This window comes from Phodopus roborovskii, unplaced genomic scaffold, assembly GCF_943737965.1.
Source record: "Phodopus roborovskii unplaced genomic scaffold, PHOROB, whole genome shotgun sequence".
NCBI classification, from domain to species: domain Eukaryota; kingdom Metazoa; phylum Chordata; class Mammalia; order Rodentia; family Cricetidae; genus Phodopus; species Phodopus roborovskii.
In genome coordinates, this window is record NW_026126541.1 from 26,487,501 (window position 1) to 26,499,997 (window position 12,497).

Consider the following 12,497-nt stretch of genomic DNA (forward strand, 5'->3'; position numbering starts at 1 on the left):
CTCATGATGACTTAAGTGTCTGTTACCTTCATCCTTCTGAAGATGTTTCAAATGTTAACGATAAAGGTACGCACTCTCTATATTGCTGTCTCCAACTCCATCTCTCTTTATCTTTCCTCTCCTCTCCATGGGCATGTGTATGTGGTGTGTTTCTTTCTTTCTTTTATTTTTTTTGAATGACAAATAATTTTATTTATGTTTTTAATTAATTAATTAATTAATTTTATATAAACAAGTCCATTTAAATGAAAAACAAACATTTATAGACAATATTTGGGAATTTGGGCGTCGTTCTTTCCAAACTACTTCCTGCTGATAAGGGGCGCTGTCATGGGGGATTCTAAGAAGATGCAGAAATCCTGGCTGTAGTCTGTAAGGCTGCTTTGTCCAGCTGTTTTGAATGTAGGATCACCTGGTACTCTGTTTCAAGCAGTCTGGCTTGATCAAACCACATTAGTCTGGAAGGAATCCACAGCTTTTCTGTGGAAAGAAAAATAGAAATCCTTTTCCCCAGTAACTTGTCCTTCAACTAAAATTTTGGAGTCAAAGCATTTTTTTAATTTAGTTTATTATTTTAAATGTTGATCCCAGTTCCCTGTCCCTCCCTTCCTCTCTTCCTCCCTCCCTCTTTCCTCCTTCCCTCCCTTTTAACTTCTCTGCCCTCTTACATGAACCCTAACCACCCTCCCCTCCCATATCCCCACCCCAATTCCATATGTAGGGGAATGCCATCCAGTTGGGGTCATGTAGATCTGACAGATCATGTGAAGTAGGGACTAAGGCTTCTCTCCTGTCTCTAGGTTAAGGCAGTTATCCCTCCATGGGGGATGTGTTCACAAGGTCCTTTTGTGCACCAGGGATATATCCTGGTTCCACTGTCTGAGGTCACTTAGACTGCTCAGTCCTTCTGCTGAGACCCATATTCAGGGGGGCCTGAGTCAGTCCCATGCTGGCTTCCCAGCTATCAGTCTGGTGGCCCGTTAGCTCCTCCTTGTTCAGGTAAGCTGTCTCTATGTGTTTCTGCCACCTGGTCTTGTCCTCTTCATCTGCATCTGGGTTCTAGTTAGACTCAGTGTTTATTGGCTCTCTCTTTTATGTTCTCTCTCTCTCTCTCTCTCTCTCTCTCCTGTCTTCTATTCCTAACCCGCTAACCAGGCTCAATCTTCCTGGTCGCATGTGTTTTCCTTTCCTCCCTCTTGTTTTCTCCTACTTCTCTCTCCATTCACTGAGTACCCCCCCCCACTTCCCCTGTGCTCTGGGGGACTTGTCCCTTCCCGGTTCTGTGAGGGACTTTATATGAATCTCTTAGAATACACCTTGTATCCTAGTTGTATGAATTATAGGCTGGTGATCCTTTGATCCTTTGATATATGAGTGAGTACATACTATGTTCCTCTTTTTGTGACTGGGTTACCTCATTCAGGATGGTTTCTTCAAGTGCCATCCACTTGCCTATGAATTTCAAGATACCTTTATTTTTTTCTGCAGAGTAGTATTCCATTGTGTAGATGTGCCACATCTTCATTATCCATTCTTCAATTGAGGGGCATCTAGGTTGCTTCCAGGTTCTTGCTATTAGAAATAGTGCTGCTATGAACATAGTTGATCAAATGTCTTTGTTGCATGGATGTGGATCATTTGGGTATATGCCTAAGAGGGGGATTGCTGGGTCCTGTGGTAAACTAATTCCCATTTTCCTGAGGAACCGCCATACTAATCTCCAAAATGGCTGTATGAGTTTGCACTCCCACCAGCAGTGGAGGAGTGTTCCCCTTTCTCCACATCCTCTCCAGCATGAGAAATCATTGGTGTTTCTAATTTTAGCCATTCTGGCAGGGGTAAGATGGTATCTCAAAATTGTTTTGATTTGCATTTCCCTGATAGCTAAGGATGTGGAGCACTTTCTTAAGTGTCTTTCAGCCTTTTTGATTTCCTCTATTGAGAATTCTTTCTTCAGTTCTGTACCCCATTTTTTAATAGGGTTATTTGGTGTTTTGTTGACTAGTTTCTTGAGTTCTTTATATATTTTGGAGATCAGCCCTTTGTCGGATATGTGTGGTGTGTTACTAATTTATGACTTTTCTCCTTTTCTTTGTCTCTCATTCACTTTTCAACTTACTACATTTTCACCAAAAATAATTACCTACTGTCCATGTTGTATTTTTATTGTTTTTGACATTAATATAGTTGGATTTTCCATAGTATTTTTCAGTCCTGCTTTTTAGTTTTTCTAGAATTTTATAATGTTAATCTTACCTATTTTGTTCTTGTCTCTGTCTTTCCCCCCTATGCCACCATGCATGATTTGAATTTGCCTTGTGTTCCAAATTCTGTGATTTCACCTTTATTCCTCTTCTTTCTCCATGGTGATGCTTTCATGAATTTTCACCATTAAGCCCACTCAGGTGCCATCAGTTTTCCTGGTGGATCTCAAGTCTCTCTCAATTTCTTCGTAAGATCTGGTTCTGTGCTTCTCTTCATCTTCTCAGACACATCAACCTTAGGCTTAGCCACAGGCTTTGAAAAGTTGGTATGTAAAAATAAAGGCCATCCCTATGCCTTATGCAAGTGTATTCATCTTCCATTATTCTATTTATCGATTTCAAATCAAGAAAATCTACCAATACTATTCCCAATTCTAGATGTGTTAGAGACAATTTATGACTAACCCAGAGCCCTTCCTGGCTTCTGTTTTCCTCAATGAGAATGATATGATTTTATTTGGAGCATTTATTTTTCCAGTTGGAGAAGAGGTTATGGACTGATTTTTTTAAATGTTGGCAAAACTATTTATCTTCTTAGATACTAGCTAGCCAATTTTCTGTACTGACAATTACCCATTTGACTCATTCTGGGCTAATAAAAAGTAACACAAAGTCTTTTTGCGGCCTCTTGGGTGGATTGGGGCTTTTCTGTGGTGCTGTTGGAAGGAAACTCTTTGTCCTTGCTCCCCTTTCTTCTCTGCAATGTGAGAAACTGATACTTGGAGTGTGCAGCTAGCATACTGCTGTGGAAAAAAGTCAACATGAAAGCCAACATGGTGTGTGGTGTACCATTCTCAGGGTGTGAAGTGGAGACAATGAGCAGTTAAACTCCAGAAGGCTGCTGGGAGAACAAGAGCACCCAGATGAAAGAGAAATATGTCAAAGGATCTGTGATGTTCCACCAAATTGCCCCTAAACAACTACATTTATCTGAATAGATCAATGCTACAGCCAGCTGTGGTCAGAGAAACTCATTTTTGCAGTGGCTAGCAGTAACTGCAGAGATTCGTAACTGGTGGAATTGCTAAGAATAAGTTACTGTTTAATCCTTAGCCACAAGTGAGCCATCCCTGACAATATCCCAAAACTCATAAAACATTCTAGAAAGTGGGCAGAAAGGATGCAAGAGCTGGAGGGTGATGGGGGAGAGTTCTGTGAAATGCTATCTTCCAGGGATGGCTTGACCATTGTATTCTCATGGTCTTAAAAATTGTCATTATCTTTTCAAAACCTGCATAAGACTGTGCCTATGAATATCCACTCATGGAGGGAGCAGGGACTCTCATGGACCCACCTCATTGAGTTATCTGTAGGCAGTTAATGGGGAGGGAAAGATATTTTAATTGGTAAGTCACCCATGACCATATATAGAAACTGTCATCCATGCTTCTGTAAGCAACTCTGATAAAATTCACTGGATCCTCAAGAAAAAAAAAAAAAAAAAGATCTTGAAGTAGAAGAAGGATGTGGGAAGAAAAGGAGGCTCACTGGAAATGGGAAGTAGAATTTGAAGATTTTCTCTTGCCTGATCCCACTGGGCTGATTTCTTTCCCACCCACTGGATCACCACAGCCACTTATGAAATAATCTCTTAGAAGCTGATATATCAATTACAATTATTTGGCCAGTGGCTCAGATATATTATTGGCTAGCTCTCTTTTATAAATAAATCCATTTCTATTAATCTATGTATTGCCATGAGGTTGCCAATGATGCTCTGTGGCAAGTAGATTTTCCTGTCTGCTTGGTCCCAGAGCTGCACCAGCCCCAAATAACACACAGAGACGCTGTTGGCCTGTTACTAGTGTTTCATTTTGACTAGCTCTGTCGTAAGTATTAACCCATTTTCATTAATCTAAGTATTTCCACGTGGCCTTATCTTACTGGAGAGAGGGTCTGGAGTTCTTCTCTCTTGGTCCTACATTTTGAATCTCCTCCTACCTCTCCCCGAATCCTCCTTGTCTGCTAGTCCTGCTTATCTTGCTTTCCTATTGGCCAACAGTGCTTTATTCGTTAACCAGTATGGAAAACATTTACAAAATAACATCTGCCATCAATGTTCCAGCATTTAACTCCTTTAGAAGCTACATGGCATCTCTCTGACTCACCTACTTTTTCTCTGTATCTTTGTTTGGATTGCCTGCTTAACTATAGTTTTCCTGGCCATTGGTCAAAACAACCTAATTTATTAACCAATAAAAGCAGCACATATTCATAGCATGCAGAAGGACATCCCACAGCTCTCCTTTCTGTCTACTTAAAAAGAAACATTTTAATTTTAAACATAGTAAAATTACGTATAACAGAACAGTTATCAAGCAAGAATTACAGTTACAGTGTTTAGTCTATTTGCATTTTATTAACAAATAACAGCAACACATATTCTCAGCATTCAGAATGACATCCAATATCAGGGAAGGGAATGAGAAATGGGAATGGGGAATGTTTTTCTTTTTAAACTTAGCTAGTTTTTGCAACATATACAAGTGGAAATCTTTCCTTGACTTTAAATCTCAAGAGAACCCAAAGAAAACCATAGAAAGGAAAAGAAATGAGGAGCAGAACCTATAGGGCCTGAATTAGAATGCATTGAGGTTGTGATTAAGGTGATAATATGATTTGTTAATTGAGAGATGAACTTCAAAGCAGCCTTTGGAAGACTCATTAAGTTGTGGGCCACACTGGGTTGGGAGGTTTAAGATGGGCTCAGCTGAACCTTTTACCTATCATTGTCAAGCAAGCAGTGAGGACAATGACCTTGGCTGAATGAGCATATCTCAGCCCTACTAAATGTGATTGACAGAACAGCAGACACAGTTAATGCTGTGAGCATGACATATAATTTCAAGATCCAGAAAAATAGGCCAAATTGTATTAACATACTTTGATAGTATATTCCATTCTTCTTAAGCCCTTGGATCTCCAGGCAGCCACAATCACTGGGCCTGGTGTCACCAATATATGTCTTTCAATGTAAGACCCCAGCTTTGAACACAGGAAGCAAGACCTGCTTATCTTTCATTCTCCATTCATGACTCTTCCTTGCAATATCAAGCTGCAAAAATCATGAACTACTTGGACTACCCTTTGCCTAGTCCTAGTTGCCTGAAATGCCCTCTCCACACTATTAAGTCTCTATGTGGTTAACTTCTACTCAACCATTCTCTCTCTTCCTCCCTCCCTCCCTCCCTCCCTCCCTCCCTCCCTCCCTCCCTCCCTCCCTCCCTCCCTCCCTCCCTCCTTCCTTTCCCTAGAGCCATACACAGACAAGCTCCTTGCTGGTGTCTTTCAAACATTAGTTATTCAGGCAATGAAGGAAGATAATAGATTTAGTTATCTTGGACACAGAATGTTTCTGTTCATGTTGCATGACTCATTATGTTATTCAAGAATTTGTTTCATGATGAACTTCCAAACAGCTACTGTAACTGTCCTCCTAGGACTCCTAGGACTCAAGCAGATCCTGGCTAGGGAGCAGCATTATCCCAGTCCTGTAGTGCATCTCTTCCCCCTCCTCACAGCTTCTATGCATGAGATATTAATCCCTCTAGGTCTCATGTTCCTCTCCTAGTCCACAGCCAAGACAAGACAAATCTTCTAAAGGATGAGAAGGCAGAGGGTGGGGGGGCTAAGCCCTACCCTGACAGACTTTGATGGTCCCTCATGGAAGGCCTCACCCTCCTTGGGGAGTGGATGGGGGAGATGGGATGGGTGGTCTTTTGGGGGCATGGGAGGGTGGGAGGGAGAGGAAACTGGGATTGATATGTAAAACAAGAAAAGAATATTTTAAAAAAAAAGGAAAAAATGTAGCAAACAGAAGAAGGAAATCACCAGTTCCTCACTGTGAGGTCCACTCAGAGTCCCTGGCTCCTAGTGGTTCTCTGAGACTTTTGGAAACACTTGCCATAGAAATTTAACCCACTTCTAACATTTATTTATTTATTTATTTGCTGTTTAGAGACAGGATCTGTCCAGATAGCCTTGGCTGGTCTGGAATTCCAAGGTTCACCTGCCTCTAATCTCCTAACCTTTCTAACAGGAACCCTTATGTTTTGATAATTGGTGATAAAGTAAAGAGATACAAAATTTGTGTGTATTTTGGGGTGAGGGGCACAATACGCTAAAAGCATGTGGCACAGAGAAGAGAGATGCTTAGATATTTACTCAGGTCAAGCGTAGATGAGAAATGTTTAACATTCATTATTGTGCAGCCCAATCAGTGGGGACATTTTGAATTTTACATATAAATCCAGTTTTATGTCAAGGACAGGCTAGAAAGCAGAAATAGCAGGTATGTGTGTCTTAAAGAATGTGTGCTTTTGAAAACTAAACTTATACATACAAAGTAATCAAGAGAACTCCAAGCACCCTGAAAATAAGTATTGTCTGAGGTTATGAGAGCCCCTCACTTTCCTGACTTGTTTCTGCCTTGCTGTGAGAGATTAAAAAAAAGAAAGAAAGAAAGAAGAAAAAGAAATGATCTAACTTTGCAGGTTAAGCCTGGTATTATCTCTTCCAGTACTAATGAGAATAACATTCCAACCATTCATTTTAAGTGTTAACAGCCATAAATATAATTAAGCCTATTGAGAAATATTACATGACAAGAGGCAGGTTTTTCCTCCTCTTCGCCCCTGAGCTGTAAAATTAAGACTACCATAGCTCTGTCATTAAGGAAAGGCTTTCAAGGACTTCTGAAAGCATCTGTCCTATTCTGCTTTTTAATTCCCCCTAAACTGAGGAGGCTGTTCTCAGTGGATTTGCTAACTGGCATGAGCTAAAGAGAGATCTAAACCACTCTGGGGAGCTAAGTAATTACCCTTGTTATTCTGACTCCAGTCATCGGGTTTGCACCTTTGTGCAGACAACAAATTAATGTGCAAAGGCTCCAGGTCCCAAACTGGAAATGTCTCCAGGAGGACTAGTTTGAATGGAGAAGACAGACTTTGCATTTTTAATGACCCACTTCGGATTCCTAGAAATGCCAGTCATAAAATGACTGTGTGTGATGTCACTTCAGCACGAGGCCTGCAGTAGAACACAGCATTGTAGTTTAGCTGTTCTGTCGTATGACTCCCCACACATAGTCACTCTGCAAACTTTACTGCACTCCATGCTGAGCTACTGCCCCTACGATCTCCCTTGTTTCCACCATATGAATGACCTCTCAGTGAATGACAATACACACTCACATAAAAGATGTGAGTATTGTCTCTTTTTTTCTTATTTTTAGACAATTTTATATTACCATGTTTCTCAAAACCATCCACTTCTCTCCATCATCATTGGCATGACCCTCATTAAGAGTTTAGTGGTGGAGTAAAATGTTCCACCAAAGTGTCAAGTCTCTGCAGCTCGATGAATCTTATCCATTCTTTATAGCAGAGGTTTCTTAAAACATAATGAATATTAATAGCTTTTTAATGGATACTCTAAAAGTACATTAAAATATATGTACAATTGGTTGAAGAGATCCATGATTTTGACAAGCCTGTAGAGCCATCTCCATACCCAGGAGAGACAACAATTAAAACCACCTTCTAGTCTTCTGACACTGCTGCTTGACCAGCCCTGATCCTGGGCTACCACTCGGTTGTGCTTCACTTGGGGAGTTTTGCAATTATGCCTAAGTTGTTTAAGTGGAATTGGGAAGTAGTGGCATTTTTACTCATATATATTTCAATGATAATAATAACGTATGAGATTCATTCGTGTTGCTGAGTGAGTCAGTATGGCCTATTCATTTTTATTACTTGAGTAATAGTTCACTGTATAAATCTATTCATTGACCTACTAATGAACTTTTGAGTTGTTCCAGGCATGGCTGATTAGGAATACAACCACAACATAAACACTGACATGAAAACTTGTTTTTGTTAGTGTACATTCTTACATATGTAGGATAACTATCTAAGAGTGGGACTGGTGGAACATATGATATTTGTGATTGCAAAACTCTTTTTATAAGTACCATTTTCCATTCCATCCCCAGTATAAGTATGCATTCCATTTGATCCACATCTTAACTGTCACTCAGGATTGTTTGATTAGTTTTTAGTTGTGAAGCATTCACTTCACAAGGTATTCTATAAATTAAGGAAAGCAATGTTCGGCTAACTCTCAGAATATCTCATATTAGATAATTAGAGAATGAGAAAGAAGACAAAGTATTCTTTGGAAACATTGCATTTGTATACCCACAAACATATTCATAGTAAAATAAAGGTGAGATATGTATGACACTAACAATCCTCATCCCTGAAATTGGTTGTAGCTGTTGTCTACATAGTAACTGCATTCTCTTATTATACATCCCATATTCCATTTGCTTGTACCATGTGCTTCAGTTGCTTGTGGTTCCAATTCATTCAGAGGCATACTTTACCTGTGGACAGCCTGAGCTGTGCCTGTTCCACATTGATTTTAGTCAAAGGAAACACTACAAGGAAGAAACACCCTATAGACCCTCTTATAGACTCTTCCTTGCATATGTTGTGTAGTAGGAATTACCCTAGTCAACATAGTAGCTTTCTCCTGTTTCTTTTGACCTAGAAGCATGAAGAATTCACAGTGATTAGTTACGATGAATGATTTGCCTTCCTCTTCTTTCTATTTCTCTGCCCCCTTTCCTTTTCTCTTTCCCCACATTCCCTCTGCCTCATAGTATTATTCTACTTAGGCTGGCCCTAAACTCCCTTTGTATCGAAAGTTGGTCTCAATCTCATAATTGTTCTGCACCAGCCTCTTGAGTGCTGGTATCGTTAGCATACATCATCACATTGGGCCCAAAGTCTCAACTTAATTTCAGTAGAACTGATATTTTAAAGTGAAACCATTGCACATTTTGGAATCAAGACCTCTAGGCCAGCAGAGAATATAATTACAAGGGCAGGAAGGAAAGCACTTGACACTGAGAGTACTATTGTTCTTGATTGGTTCTTAGATCTTCATATATTGGATGTCAACTCAAATTGTGTAAAGCCTTTCAGTGACCTTTGCTTCAGCTCTGGAAATCCCCACTTAATTGACATTACAAGTGAATCTTCAAAAAGATACACCCAGGTCTGTGACATGTTTCAGTGGGAAAAAGCTTTTGCTGCCTGGTTACATCAGTCTGATGACCTGGGTCCAATCACTGGCATTTACATAAGGGTGGAAGGAGAGATCAGACTCCACAAAATCATCTTCTCACAAACTAATCAGCTTTGGATGATGGTAGTCTAGTCACAGCAATGAATTTCATAGGCATGGGTCACACATTCACAAGATGCATGCCACTTGCTCAGAAAGATGAGGTATGTTCATGATACTATGTCCTTGGAAAGGTATTCTTAAAAGCCAAAATGGTCATTTCAGAATGAACACGATATGCAGAGAAAGCAAATCCAAACTGGGGTATGTGTTCCAGTGAATAAAATCACTGTGCTTTCCATAATAGCAATAGCTCTCACATCACCCTTTTGTCATTGGTTAGCTGTGCCATCAACTCAGGGAAAAGTGCCATATTGAAGTCTCTGTGGGGATTTCTCTGCTGAGAGTTTGGCCAGTCAACAGTAAGGTTAGCAGATCAGCTCTGGTAAGGGCAAATAGCTGAGACTCTGCTCAGATGTAGTGAATGATATGCTCCCGGGAGAGCATGGACCCAGAAGTTCAGAATGTGAATCTTAACTCAGGAGACATACTCAGGAGACTCTCATCCTTCTTAGTACCCACTTCTCCCTGTGTACCAGCTCCTTCTAGCTTCTCTTCCCAATTATCTTCTTTTTGATGGTTTCATGCCACAGTGTGTAATATGATTACAATCCTTTCCTGGGGTTTCTCCTCACTTCTGTAAAAAACATGTACCAAGGTGCGATCTTTTCCTTCCTTCCTTCTTTTCTTTCTTTTCTTTTTTTTTTTTCTTTTTTTTTTTTTTTTTTTTTTTTTTTTTGTATTTTCAAGACAGGTTCTCACCATTTATAGATCAGGCTGACCTTAAACTCACAGAGATCCACCTGCATCTGCTTTAAAAGTGCTGGGATTAAAGACTTGTGCCACCATGCCTGATTTCAAGATGCAATCTTTAACCATCCTCATAAATCTGTGGTTAAAACTTTAGTTCAACTTTGACTTAACTGCCATACATCTGCATTTTGAACAATCAAACCTCAGTAGCAAAACAGGTCCTGTCTTACCAACACAGTGGAGACAGAAAGCTACTGTAGTAGCAGAGAGAATGTGATGGGTATAGGTGCTCGTCATCTATAGAAGAAGAAGCTAGTACAGACAAATGGACAGCTGTCCGGGACAGAAACCAGTCAGGTGATGTTTGAAAATGTTGAGGGCAATACTGGGTTTTAATCATCAAAGCATTGTATAAATGAGAAAATGTACTCAGAATACCTTCACAGCTGCCTGAAGTATTATTACAGTCTGCCCTGCCTCTGCTGTCTCAAGAGTATGACTTTGCTGAAACACTGACTGAGCTCCTACCTCATCTGCTGTGCATGATGGCTGTGAGTGTTTGATGAGGTTAAATAAAAAAAAAACAGTGCCAGATTGATGTAAGCCTAGGACAGCACTTGCTCAGTTGTGGATCCATCCCACGACCTCTCTTCTGTGCTCCACACATCTAAACTCTCATTGGGTGGATCTAAGAGGATGCCTCAAGGACAGTCTGGAAGCAAAGTATATAAAACTGATCCAATTTCCCAGTCTTCCCCTCGTGGCAGCTCATCCACACCATTAACCCAGTGTAATTGGGGGAGCTAGCCCAATGTCTCTCTGTCATTCTCTGCATGCCCACATTATCATCAGTTCCTGTGACTCATTCTCCCACTTGGATTTCAAATCAATGCAACTATCGTGTATTTTCTGCAGTACTGCAATTGTCTTTGGCTTTTATATTGCCATTCTGTTTCCTTCTCCCTATTTGACCCATCCTCAAAGGAGCAGTCAGAGCAATCACTGCCAAACTCCTAGATTTCTTCTTTAGGTAGCAGGATTTCTGAGAAGCCCATCTGTAGCCATGCCAATAAACAAATGCTTTGCTACTTTGCCCAATTAGAATCATCCTGGAATTTTACCAATCTTGATATTTTCTTTTCAATTAGATTAAATATATTTCTTTCTGTAGAATAAGGTATGCCAGGAGGCATTTTGTCAAAATAAACATTTCTTGGAGAATAAAAACAAACATTGCCTTACACTGAATTATAACCTGTTGCCATCTGAATTGTTCTGATAAGTAGGGGTTTAATTTAAAAAACAATTAGGATGGTTATAAAAACATAAATTGTTTTATCTTTCATTAGGCAGCTATTAACATAGAACCATGAGACAGTATTTGTATTTTTTAGATAAAATAGATATATAGTAATTGGATATTATTTTAAACACAAGAACTTATCAAATACAATGGGTATTTTTAGTCTTGAAGAGAATCTGGATTTGGCTAGCTTGTACTATACTAATGAGAACAAAAGCAGGCAAAGCATTTACTTTATAATTTCTTGCATTTAAAATCAACATGTTATAATGGCATTCTACCACCCCATGAGATCCCTATTTATTACAGAAAGACAATGGTCACTCTATAATAGAGAAACCTTGCAATCTTTTGCTTTACCACATGGTCAAAGTAATATCATTAATGAAACTAATTGACATCAGTGGTTTCCTGATATGATGGACCAAGACAAACAGTATCTTGATTCTTGCCAGAAGTATAAACCTGATCCCAATCCCAAAGAAACATCAGACAGAATCAAACTGTCTAGCCTGTACCCTTTAAAAATACCAATGTCAGGAAAGAAAGAGTGGAGACTCATTTTTGCTATTTATGTTGTTTAGCATTATATGTACACACACACACACACACACACACACACACACGTGTGTGTGTGAAGTAAAGATCAGAATGTTAAAATACATCAGCAAAAAGATATATTGTTCACAGCTGTTGCATGCTCTTTTTCTACCTTCCTCCCTCCCTCCTTCCCTCTTCCCTCCCTCCTTCCCACTTCCCTCCTTCCCTCCCTCTCTCTTTCCTCCTTCTCTTCTCTCCCTTCCTCCCTCCCTCCTCTACATAGAAGGATAATTACTTATGGAAAGGAAAAGGACTAAAGGGAGGAGTCAAGCAAGGGAGGGTAGTGGACAAATAAGCAAAGTACCATGACATATATCTATGGAAATATCATGATGAAGTCCATTATTTTTGTATGTCAAGTTAAAAAAATAATTTAAATTTTCTTT